This window comes from Quercus suber, unplaced genomic scaffold (assembly GCF_002906115.3).
Source record: "Quercus suber isolate HL8 unplaced genomic scaffold, Cork oak 2.0 scaffold_478, whole genome shotgun sequence".
Lineage (NCBI taxonomy): Eukaryota > Viridiplantae > Streptophyta > Magnoliopsida > Fagales > Fagaceae > Quercus > Quercus suber.
In genome coordinates, this window is record NW_027069929.1 from 128,972 (window position 1) to 141,521 (window position 12,550).

The window sequence follows — 12,550 nt, forward strand, 5'->3', positions numbered from 1 at the left end:
GATTCTCTTTCGTTTTGTTGGGGAAATCTCATTAATACTTAGTGTAGAATAAATGCAACAGTTCTTGTCACTTGCCTAGTCACAAATTTGGGCATACTAGCTATTAAGCGGTCTGATGTGATGTTTCTTGAGTTCCTACACTTTTTTTTTTTTTTTGGGCCTCCTTTTTTCTTTCTATTTTTTCAGGTGATCTCTCTGTTTTTCTCTTATTGCTTTTGAAGTATAAGTTTTATCTTGCAGAGAGGAGAGATGTTCGGTTGTTTTGCTACTTCTGCAGTTTTGAGTGCATGTCTCAATCCTAACATATCTGTAGGAAGCAGATTTTTTTTCTGGGCTGGGTGAAGTTTGATTTGGCGAGAAGCTCACTTTTCTTCCTGTTTTTGTAATTCTCTCCTACAATTTTTGAGAATTATGGGAATAATGTTTTGCTAGTTTATTTTCTTTCTAATACCAGGGCATGTGATTGTTTTTTCTTACCATAGGAGAATTGGGTATGAGTGAGTTAACAAAGGAAAGCAAAGGAAAAGTGCAGTTAGGGCTTGGGCTTTAACTATGGTTTCCGAGAGGATTTGAAACTTCCATTGCAATTTAAGAGTGGTAATCCTCTGATTAACAAAGATCGTGGTGACTTTTCTTTACCTAAGGTTGATTTGGTTTTGTTGCTTCTCAATGAAACATGCTTTTTATTAGTGTTAATGTTGTAATTTAAAGTTACCCTGAACTATGTAGTTGCGATTCTTTGTTTTTCAGTTGGCTCACGCGGGAAGTCAATGCCTATGCCACCAAGGGTGTGAGCTTTCTACATCTGTCTTCTTGTCTTTGTTTTTGTTGATGTCTTTTTGGCTGTAAGTGGAACTGGTCATCCTATATTAGTAGCACCATATATCCAATTTGGTTTGCCACTTATTGTGTTTTTGCAGGAAGCAGGATTCTTTAATTTTTTTTTTTTTTTTTTTGGTTCTTTGTAGTTAAGCAATGGAGTCTGATTTGGCAATAGGTTTTCCATTCCTCCTCTTTCTTCCCCTGCTACATTGATAAGAGTGTGAAGGGTATATTTTTCTTGTTTTCTTTCTTATACTTGGGTCTGAGACTGCCTTCCCTAGGAGGATTATAAATTCTAGTCTCACTGAGTGAGGGTTTAAAACTTCTATTGCAATTCTTGTCCCTTCTTCTTGATGTGTTATTTTATATTTGGTCATTCTGTGTTTGCAACATCAATAATGAATTCACAAGCTAGTCTAGCAGTGCCTCTTATTTTGCTGATCATGTTATAACCCTAATATAATTTATGCTATGTGTTAGGGTTAGTTCTAGTTTGATTTAATGTGCTTTCTGGAATTAACTTATCTCTTTGGATTTGCATCATAATTTGTAATCTTGAATTGTTGCTGATTTGATTTTGTAGTCATTGAAAATGAGATGATACTACCAGTATCCTGCCTAGTCCATTGTTAGTCCGAAGGTTTTGCTATTTTGGACTCAAATTCACTAAACAACAATATTCTTCTTTATAAGCTGCCAATATTTGTTATGAAAATTTGTGAGGGTGATGTTTGGGGTTATTGATAACAATATGTCTACAGGAGGGGAAAGTTGTGATTTGGCCTTTAACATACTTGAGCAGTAGTTTGTGCTGTGGTGACTGCAACATTAAGCAAACTCTTCCCTTCTCTTGATTTCTCCTTTTGCTTGTGAGTCTTTTAAAACACTGTTTTCCCAAACATGATACTATTCAGTATTTCTTTTTTCAATTTTTTTAAGTAGATTTTGGTGCTTGGCTGGTTTTTAAGGCATTCGGTGTAGCAGAATTGACTTCTCTAAATCAATCTGGTATCCTACTTAAGATATTTATAAGTGAGGAAAACAAATTGTTGGAGTGACATCACACTTTTCTTTCGTTTTCTCAATTATTTCTTATTGCTACTTTTCCCATTATTGTGACTTAAAAGGTGTTTTATATTGATTATTTTTGTTTATCATAGCCTTTTTACCCGTGTTTTAGATTATACTTTTGATCTGTATTCTCCTGTACCTACTTGCCTGACTTTTTTCTTTCTTCAAATCATTTTTCCTAAAATAATAATGCCTTTTTTTTTTTTTATATTTATATTTTTTTTTACTAGCTTGGATTTTGTGCTTCCCAGGCTGCATTATTAGAGTTTATTTAATTCTAGGGGTGCTGCATTTTCTTGCGGACCTAAGGTTGATTTGGTGTTTTTCTTTTTTTGCTTCTGAATGAAACATGCCTTTAACTAGTATTATGTAATTTAATGTTGTCCTAAACTGTGTTGTTAGGATTCTGTATTTTCCAGTTTGCTCATGTGGGAAGTCAATGCCAATGCCACCTCGGTTAAAGGCATGTTAAATGGAACTGATCATCTTGGTTTGCGACTTATAGTGTTTATGCAGGAAGCAGGTTATATATACATATTTTTTGGTACTTTGCAGGTTAAGCAGTGGAGTCTGATTTGGCAGTAGGCTTTCCTTTCCCTTTTTATTTATTATTATTTTTTCTGCTCAATGATAAGAGTTTGAAGGATAGTTTTTTCTTGTTTTAATTCTTTCTAATACTTAGGTTTGTGACTGACTTTCTTAGGAGGATTATAATTCCAGTCTCACTGAGTGAGAGTTTTAAACTGATATTGCAATTCCTTTTTCCTTTTCTTGATGCCTTATTTAATTTTTGATCATTCTGCATTTGCAACCTTAATAATGAATTCACAAGCTAATTTGGCAATGCCTTTTATTGGATCGGGGCAAGAATATAATTATGTGTGACTTGAATATGGTTGTAGAGGGAATACAATACAGGTTCTGCTCTCTTCTCCTAGATTAGTTGGACTTTTTAGGAATTACATGGAATTAACATTATATTCCTTAATTTGTGTCATTATTTGTGAACTTGGATTGTTGCAAATTGATATTGCTGTCATAAAATATTTGGCAATAGAGAAGATGAGGGCTTTCAGAGTTAGAATAATTTATCTTTATAATTTCCGGTTTCTACTGAAATATTGTTGTTTTTTTTTTTAGCAGCTCTATTTCTAGTTTGGATTGTCACAGTCTGTATGCAGGAAGCAAGAATTTTTTTTTTTTTGCGTGCTTCACAGCTTCAGCTGCTGAGTTTGGCGATAAACTCTTTTTTTTTGTTGGTTTAATTCTGTCTAATACATGGGTTTGTGACTGAATAGTTTTCATTTTCAAGAAGGATTATAATGTTTCTTTTTTTACTTATTTCTTATACTTGACTGCCTTCCCTAGGAGGATTATAAATTCCAGTCTCATTGAGTGAGGGTTTAAAACTTCTATTTCAATCTTGTCCCTTCTTCTTGATGTGTTATTTTATTTATGGTCATTCTGTGTTTGCAACCTTAATAATGAATTCACAGGCTAATCTGGCAATGCCTCTTATTGGTGCAGGGCAATAATATAACTGTGTGACCTGAATATGGTTGTAGAGGGGAAAAAAATACAGGTTCAGCTTTCTCTTTTCCTAGCATTAGTTGGGACTTTTTGGGAATTACATAGAATTAACATTATAATTCTGGATTTGGGTCATGATTTGTGAACTTTTATTGTTGATGATTGATATCCTTGTGACCAAATATTTAACAATAACCTTGTCAACAAATATTTGGCAATAGAGAAGACAAGAGATTTCAAAGTTAGAACAATTTATCTTTATTATTGTTGGATTCTAGTGAATAGTTCTTCAATTAATTGTTTTGTGTATGTCTTTAGGAACCTTTTTTTATTTTACTTTTGGTGCTTAGCAGCAAAGTGGCTAAGTCTGATTTAATGTGTTAGGCTTAGTTCTAGTTGTCGTTTATTTTAGCATATTAATAAGGGTATTTTTGTAATCTTGTTATAACCCTGATATAAATATATGCTAAGGTGTGGGGTAGACAAGTGAATGCCCTTAACCATTCTTTTCTCTGTCTCTCTATTCTTCCCTTCCTCACTATTCTCATTGATTTAGCTCTAAACCTTCATACTTAATGCAAATCTCTCTTTTACTCAGCCGTCATTTTTCTCTCTTGCAATCATAAGAACTATACATTTTTTGGCTTGTTTTTATTCTTTCTAATTTTTGGACCTAATAATTGCTCTTCTCAGGAGGCTTTGGTTTTCTGGATTGCTACAAATTCAATGTCTCACCTGGTAAGGGTTTGAAATTTCCCTTGCAATTCTTGTTCCTCTATCTTGTCTCATTCAATTTTTGGTCATTCAATTTTGAATATGGTAATTCCTCTTATTGTTATACGGCAGGTAAATATCAAAGTTCGTGACCTTAAAATGGTTGCTGAGGGTAAATAATACAGATTTTTGCTTCATCTTGTGAAGATTTTTATGAGTTGGGTTTTTGAGAATTGACATGGATCTAACTTATGTCTCTAGGTTTGCATTATAGTTCATTGGATAAAAGTTTGAAAGGTTTGCATCGTAGGTTACGATTATGAAGCAGCTAATTCGTTCGGAAAGGTTTAATAATTTGTAACCTTAGATTATTGCTAAGTGATTATTTAGTTGTAGAAAATGAGTGGGTGGATACTTGTCAATGTCCAACCAACTCCATTTTCAATCTGAAGTTTTTGCCGTTCTGGACTCATACTTGAGCACTGAATGACATGCTTCTTTATAAGTTGGTGATGTCCATTTTGTTCTTTTATGTGGAGAATGTTTGATTATTTATTTTGATCTGTCTGCAGGAGGGGAACTGACTTGGACTTTTTTGTACTTGAGCAGTCAAGTTTATGTAGAAGTCTTAAATCTTTCTCGAATTCTTACTGTTGTGAATTTTACATTTTGCTTATAATTCCTTTAATATAGTGTTCCTGCTAAATGTGATACTATACTATTTGTGTACAATTTATTTGTTTCGGTGAAGTTGGTTTTTCTAGATCAATTTGGTTCTTGTGTATAGGAGCACAATCCGTATTGTTGGCTGGTAGGTATTTATGAGTTTTTAAATTTAAATTAACATTGTAAACAAAAACTGGTGCCTGCATTATGAGTTTTTTAGGCTCCATTTGTTCAGTTTTAACTAATCCTGGCACTACTCGACATTTTTGTCCACCCCTTTTTCTAACTGCTATCTACATGTACTTATTACAACTTTTTTTGGTAAATGTACTTATTTCAACTTTTAAGAACCTAAGATCAATTTTGTCATTGGGCAGTCATATTGGATAAGAGCAGAGGTTTAAAAATGGTTGTTTTGAATGCTAAAAAAATAATATGTTCCTTGTAAGGATGAGTTTTTCTATTCGTTTTGCAACTTTTGCAATTCTAGGTGCATGTGAGAAATTCTCACTAAAATTTTTTTTGGGGCTTGGCAGCTTAAAGCTTCTTGTTCTTCTTGTTGTTGGCAGCTTAAGCGATGGAGTTTTGTCTGGCGAAAAGCAATCTTTACTTTCCCCCTTGCTTTCTTTATTCTCTTCTACAATTATATAAATTATAAGTATATTTTTCCAATTGTTTTAATTCTTTCTTATACTTGGGCCATTTATGCTACTTTTTAGGATTTTGTTTCCTTGAGTCAGTCTCACTAAACGAGGTTTAGAAACTTCCTTTGTAATTCTTGTTTGACGTTAGTCATTCTATTTTGGCAAGCTTGTATCTAATTTGTATGTGGTAATGCCTTTTATAGGTGTGGCAGATCCTATGGTGATTTGCATGACTTGGGCTCTTTGAATGCCTTTTATTGCTCTACTAGTTGGTATGATGACCTTGGTTTCCTAGAGGATTTGAAACTGCCATTGCAATTTGAGAGTGGTAATGCATCTTATTTGTGTGGAGCAGATAGATTAACAAAGATCGTGACTTGAAACTGGATGTGAAGAGTCAATAATACAGGTTTGCTTTATCTTGTTGTGATTGGCATGATGTGTGCTTGGAATTAACTTGCGTCCATGGATTTTAATCATAACTAGTCGCTAACCCGTGTGATACACGGGAGAATTAAATTTTTAAAAAAAAAAAAAAAAAAAAAGATCATCAAGCATTGCCATTTCCACTTTCATGTATGTATTCTGAATTGATATTAGTTGCATTGAAAACTACAAATAAAATATAAAATAAAATACTAATTGCATAAATAAAAACCCATAAACCTTTTTCTTTTCTTTCTAAACTAAAAATAGTACCAACCCAAAATAAGTGAATCATTGATTCCATAACATCCATATTGTGAGCAACACAGAAACATTGAATCAAAGAACACTAAGAAAAGTGTCAAGTGGACTCAGCATTAAAATCACAATTACCTATAATTACTTGAATAAACAATTACTTTGAATCATTATTCGAAAGACGAGAGACATAAAAATTTGATAAGTCTAAAAGATGAAGTTCCTCAGATATATTTCGGCATCAATGTCCAAGTTCAACCCTACATATAGCAAGCATTAGCAAAGTATCCACGACCTTCCTCCTTCAAAATTCACGAAGCTACTCCAAAGAAAAATTGTTAAACAATGGTATACCACCCTACACATGTATTTACTTTCTTTAAAAATAAAAAAAATAAAAATATAAAAGAGGAGAAGAAGCATAAGACAACAAAAAGAAATAAAATCTAACTTATATAATTGCATAGTTTAAATCAATAAATTTGTTTGAATCATTAAAATTCACCTTCATATTTACCCTAGAAGACCACATGCGAAAGATCTAACAATATCAAAGATATTTATTCACCAAAAAGAACAATAACTCAAAGAACTAAAGATTGGAGAGGGGAAAAAGTTGGAAACTATTATGCTGCAATGAATATGAACAAAAATCATGTACCAAAAACGTGCAATTATATAGAACACAACCTCCAACACATGTTTAAATATTGCAAGAGGCACATAACCCCATTTTCATATCCTATCATCTCATGAGAAAAAGATTAAAAAATGTAAATGTAACCAAGCCTAAACCAACAAATTCTAGCCCAATATTAATGACAGGCTACGAATTGAAAAACGCAAGATGAAGATAGGGTGTTTTACATTTTCAAACAGGAGAACATGAATGCACAAAATTCAATGATGCTATTAGTTGAGAATTATGACAATTCAAATTAAAAATGAAAAAAAAAAAAAAAATTAACCAAAGTAAAAGCCTAGATTTCCCAAAAAGTGCTCATCAAAATCGTAGAAACCATTGGCAACTTAGGGCCCTACATCATTCAAATTCAAAAAAAAAAAAAAAAAAAAACCCAAAATTGTCCCCACATAAAAAGACAAAAAAAAAAAAAAAAAAAAAAACCCAAAATTGTCCCCACATAAAAAGACTAAACACGATCATAGATAGAATACAAACTCAAACAATTTCATCTAGAAAAAGGAAAATTTTTTATTTCAATTTCAACTGACAAATTAAACAACTAAACTATATTAGAGGAAGGAAAAGAATTGAAACAAAAACATGCAAAGAGACTACCTAGATGTTCACGGCCTTATTTCTGGACTCAAGTTGTTTGCCTGCACAGAGAAGTTTCTAAAATTTTCACACTATTCCATTACCATAAATTTGCCAAATTCAACACACTATTCTAACTTCAAAATTTATGTATTAAACCCCCAATAGCTTGCTCACATTCCATCAAAATTCTTTCATTGAACCAAATTATACCTTTTGGTAAAGTACATACATAGTAGTACATTCTTTTGGTGCTAATTAAAAACAACATATAAAATAAAAAAATTAATAAAAACAAAGGAGAAAAAAAATTCAAATATAGAAATTACATTAAGCTTATTACAAAAAAAAGGGACAAAAAAAAGAAATCAATAAAGCAAGAATAGTATGCAACCCCATCTTCATCATGTGCAACAACAAACATAAATAAATAAATACAGCAAGTACATGCAATGAATAGATAGATGGCCTCTATATTTTATTTTTTGTCTACTACATTCATCGCTTTTATGGTAATTCAATTTTTCTATAAAATAAAATGACATTCAAGATGATCAATGTTAGATTTGCTAAAACATAAACACAATTCAACATCTACCTCTCAAAACTGAATAGTACCAAAAATTGGAATGCTTAGCACATCAAAACACACATATACACATAACCAAAACAAAAAACAAAAACAAATAATAGATCCTTTACTCAAGGACCTCAAAAATGTAAAATTTTCCAAAAGCAAAAGCACATAGACATGCATAAGTACATGTCTACATAAATATGACAATCAACATGTATATATCTCATATAGAACAAAGAGCATATTTGTTAATGTTCTAATTGTCAAGCGGAACAGTCCCAAGTTTACTACCAAAATACGTGTCATAGGAATAGGTGGAGATTGATATTTTAGAACAAATTCATTGAAATTGTAGCCTCTCTCACTTGCAAGCAATTGGCTTCCTACATCTAATAAATTATTTTGTAAATTTTTTGGATGCCTTTGCCAAATTGTAACTTCAAAAGAGAAAGAAAGCAACTTGTTTATCTTAGATTACCTCTATTCAGCTTTGCAGTGGCTTTGGTGAGAGATGATGATGAGTTCACCTTGGGCCTAGGATTAAACAACAAATCACAAAATGCATTGAGCACAACCCAATAAGTAGCAACAGTTTATAATTTTAATAAACACAAAGTTGTATTCTTTAATAGATAAACAAAAAGAATATTTTCAAATCCCATCAACAATAACAAAATACATAGATGAAACACACATTAATAAGAAACCCCAAAAATGATGGAGAGAGATTTGCTATGGAGAGGTAGAGGCTACATCCGAACTTGTCAAAAGAGAAAGATTCTTTTTAGTGTCTAAACTTGTCCAAATAAAAAGACTCTAATAGTTTGGAGAAGATTAAATTTGAATAACGAAAAGCTATTCAAAAAATATATTAAAGAAATATGTAAATTTCTAGCATATAAAGATAAAATTTAAAAAGTGAAAGGAACATAATTATAAACGTAAAGGATGAGGAAAGCAAATTGATTGAAATAAGAGAGGGGCTAACCATGTGGGTTTTTTGGCATGGGCTGAGGGAGACCAATAAAAACTGTCTACGTAAATCAAAACCAATTCTAAATTTTAAACCTTAATCAAAACCTTCTCTTTCTCATCTCTCTAACTCTCTCAAACCAATTTCAAATTTTAAACCTTAATCAAAATCAAATCTAGGCCTGATACGTAAATCAAAACTAAGTAGCCCATAACAATCAAACCTAAATCATAATTATTGCCAAAATTTGTGTATATAAGAAAATACCTTTATCGATGTGGTGTCGGTGGTGTTACTGTTGTGGGATTCTGTTGAAGGTGGGTGCTAGCCTGACAATGTTCTTGCTTTTGGGGCTTTGCTTGCAAATAACTTGTATGGAAAAATTGTCTCAAAGTTGTCGTAAGAAATAGAGTAAAGGGAGCAGAGGAGAGAGGGAGAATAACGTACACAGAGAGAAGAAAGAAGTGGTTTAGCTACTAATAGACAGAACATTGTCTTTAGTTTACCATGAATATACGCTTGTTTTTATGAAAGGAGCTATATATTGGCAGGAATTAAATCCAAAACTATAAACTGGGATTTAGAAATACCTCAATCGAATCATCTAGCTTATGTCAGTATTTATATACTTGGAAGAGAGGAAGACCGAAAGGAAGGAAGACAGAAAGGCTAACATGAAGTAAATATGAAACCGGAGAACAGAAAGGTTGGGAGAAACAAAACGTGGGGAAGGAGAAGGGGAAGGAATCTGAAACCGTGTAGTAAATGTGAAACCTTAGAATAGAAACGTCGGAAGGAACAAAACATGGAAAAATAAAACGTGGGGAAGGGGAAGGAAAGGGTTTTGCATGGAAAATTTTGTAATTGTGTTTCAAAGGAACAAAATGTGGAGAAAGAAAATGTGGGAAGGGCAAGGAAAAGGTTTTGTGAGAAAAATTTTGTAATCGTGTTTCAAAAAGGGTTTCACAAAAGGTCTAGGTTGAAATGGCTTTGGGTTTTGGCTTTATGGTGGAATTAAATGTATAAGAAGTGGGCTTTATGGTGAAGATTATGGTGGAATTAAAATGTATCAAAACTATTTTAAATTTATGGTGGAGATTATTAGTATTTTAAAAGGTGTAAAAACTTTTTTAAATTTTTTGGAAAAATACAAAAAGAGTATGGAAATTACATGGTTGCTGATGTGGCTTAACGTGAGAGTATCAACATTAAATGCTACGCTTCAGCTTTTAGTAATATATAGATTATAATCTTGAATTGTTGCTGATTATTTTGTAGCCATCAAAAGTTAGCAGATATTGTGAATGTCCAGCCTAGTCCGTTGTTAATCTTTGCTACAATCATAAGAATTATGGGGATAATTTTTTGCTTGCTTTCTTTTTAGTACTTGGGCATGTGATAGCTTTTCTTAGATGTTGGTTTTATAGGGGTTTTGAAACTTCCATTACATGTAGTTTAACAGAGATTGTGTCCTTAATATGGCTGTCATGGGACAGTAATTCAAATTTTTCTTTATCCTGTAGTGATGGGAATAAGGTGTGCTTTCTTGAATTAACTTATCTCTCTGGATTTGCATCATAATTTGTAATCTTGAATTGTTGCTGATTGATTTTGTTGTCATTGAAATTGAGAAGATACTGGCAACATCCTGCCTAGTCCATTGTTAGTCCAAAGGTTTTGCTATTTTGGACTCAAATTCACTAAAGAAAAATATTCTTTCTTTATAAGCTGCCAATGTTTGTTTTGTAAATTTGTGAGGGTGAATCGTGATATGGACTTTAACATAATTGAACCGGAGTTTGTGGTGTGGTGACTGCAGCAACAATAAGCAAACTCTTTCCTTTTCTTGATTCCTCTTTTTGCTTAAGAGTCTTTTAAAAATCTGTTTGTCCAAAAATGATACTATTCAGTATTTTTTTTTCCAAAATTTTTTTATATAGAGTTTGGTGCTGGGCTGCTTTTTAAGGTGTTTGTTGCGGCAAAATTGACTTCTCTAAATCAATCTAGTATCCTACTTGGGAAACAAAGTTTGTTGGGGACCTAAGGAATTAAGCTCTCTTATCTCTGTATTTCATTATTCTTATCCTAAAATTTGTAGATATAAGTATTGGATGAAGATATTTATGATTGAGGAAAACAAATTGTTGGAGTGACATCACACTTTTCTTTGGTTTTCTCAATTATTTCATATTGCTACTTTTCCCATTATTGTGAGTTAAAAAGTTTTTTATATTGATTATTGTTGTTTATCATAACCTTTTCGCCACTGTGTTTTAGATTATACTTTTGATCTTTATTCTCCTATACCTACTTGCATGACTTTTTTCTCTCTTCAAATCATTTTTTCTAAAATAATAATGCTGGTTTTTTTTTTTTTAGCTTGGATTTTGTGCTTCCCTTGCTGCATTATTAGAGTATATTTAATTCTAGGGGTGCTGCGTTTTCTTTCTGTGGACCTAAGGTTGATTAGGTTTTTTTTTTGCTTCTGAATGAAACATGCTATTAAGTGGTATTATGTAATTTAATGTTGCCCTGAACTGTGTAGTTGCGATTCTGTATTTTCCAGTTTGCTCATGTGGGAAGTCAATGGCAATGCCACCAAGGGTGTGAGGTTCCTACATCTGTCTTCTTGTCTTGTTCCTGTTGATTTTTTTGGCTTGAAGGGGAACTAATCGTCGTGGTTTTCGACATATTGTGTCTATGAAGGAAGCAGGTTATATATATATATATATATTTTTTTTTTTTGGTACTTTGCAGGTTAAGCAGTGGAGTCTGATTTGGCAGTAGGCTTCTTGTTCTTCTTGTTGATGGCAACTTAAGTGATCGAGTTTAGTTTGGCGATAAGCAATCTTTTATTTCCCCTTGTTTTCTTTCTTCTCTCCTTCAATCATATGAATTATAAGGATATTTCCCCTATTTTTTTCTAATATTGGGCAATGTATGCTTTTTTTTGGATTTGGTTTCATTGAGGAACATAAATTTCGGTCTCACTCAACGAGGGTTTGAAAGTTCCATTGAAATTCTTGTCCATTTGTCCTGCTTTCTTATTTGACTTTAGTCATTTTATTTGGGCAAGCTGATATCTAATTCTTATGTGGTAATGCCTCTTATTAGTGTGGGTAGTTCCTGTGGTGATTTGCATGAGTTGGGCTTTGAATTTTCATCAGTGTCGTTGGCAGCCAATATAAGATAAGATCTGCATGCCATAAGAATTATTGTTTTTTTAAATACAAGAGAAGTTTGGGTCTATGCTTCCTTATACCTACTTTATAGGTTGGTTGGGTTCCAAAGTTGTGTAGTTCTCTTTCGTATTGTTGGATCATGCTCTGGGATAGGAGGGTTTTTAAGATTTTGTTACCGCTAAATTAATATGTTTAATATGTGTAGGTATGGTGTGCCTACTTTGGATGGAGTTTGATGAGGACCTAAGGCAATAATCTCTCTTTATAAATTGATTTCACTATTCTCTCCATAATAGCTTAATGAAAATGTTTCCGCTTGTGTGTTTTTTTTTTTGTCGGCCTGCAACTCCATTTTGTTAATTGAAGTCTTACTATTTGTTGTCTATTTCATTGTCAATGTCATTTTTG

General features: G+C 32.5%; 1 long non-coding RNA gene across 3 annotated transcripts; it reads left to right on the plus strand.

Annotated features, from left to right (window-relative positions):
• The first annotated feature begins 2,127 nt into the window (after positions 1-2,127).
• Positions 2,128-11,955, plus strand: LOC136063031 (uncharacterized). 3 transcript variants are annotated; one of them, XR_010624736.1, is made up of 4 exons: positions 2,128-4,161; positions 4,270-4,309; positions 4,399-5,856; positions 11,527-11,955. It is a non-coding gene; the product is annotated as an uncharacterized LOC136063031 (long non-coding RNA). The 3 variants fall into 3 exon arrangements; XR_010624735.1 differs by having other exon boundaries at positions 4,270-5,856; XR_010624737.1 differs by lacking the exon at positions 2,128-4,161 and having other exon boundaries at positions 4,172-5,719; positions 5,803-5,856.
• The last annotated feature ends 595 nt before the right edge of the window (positions 11,956-12,550 follow it).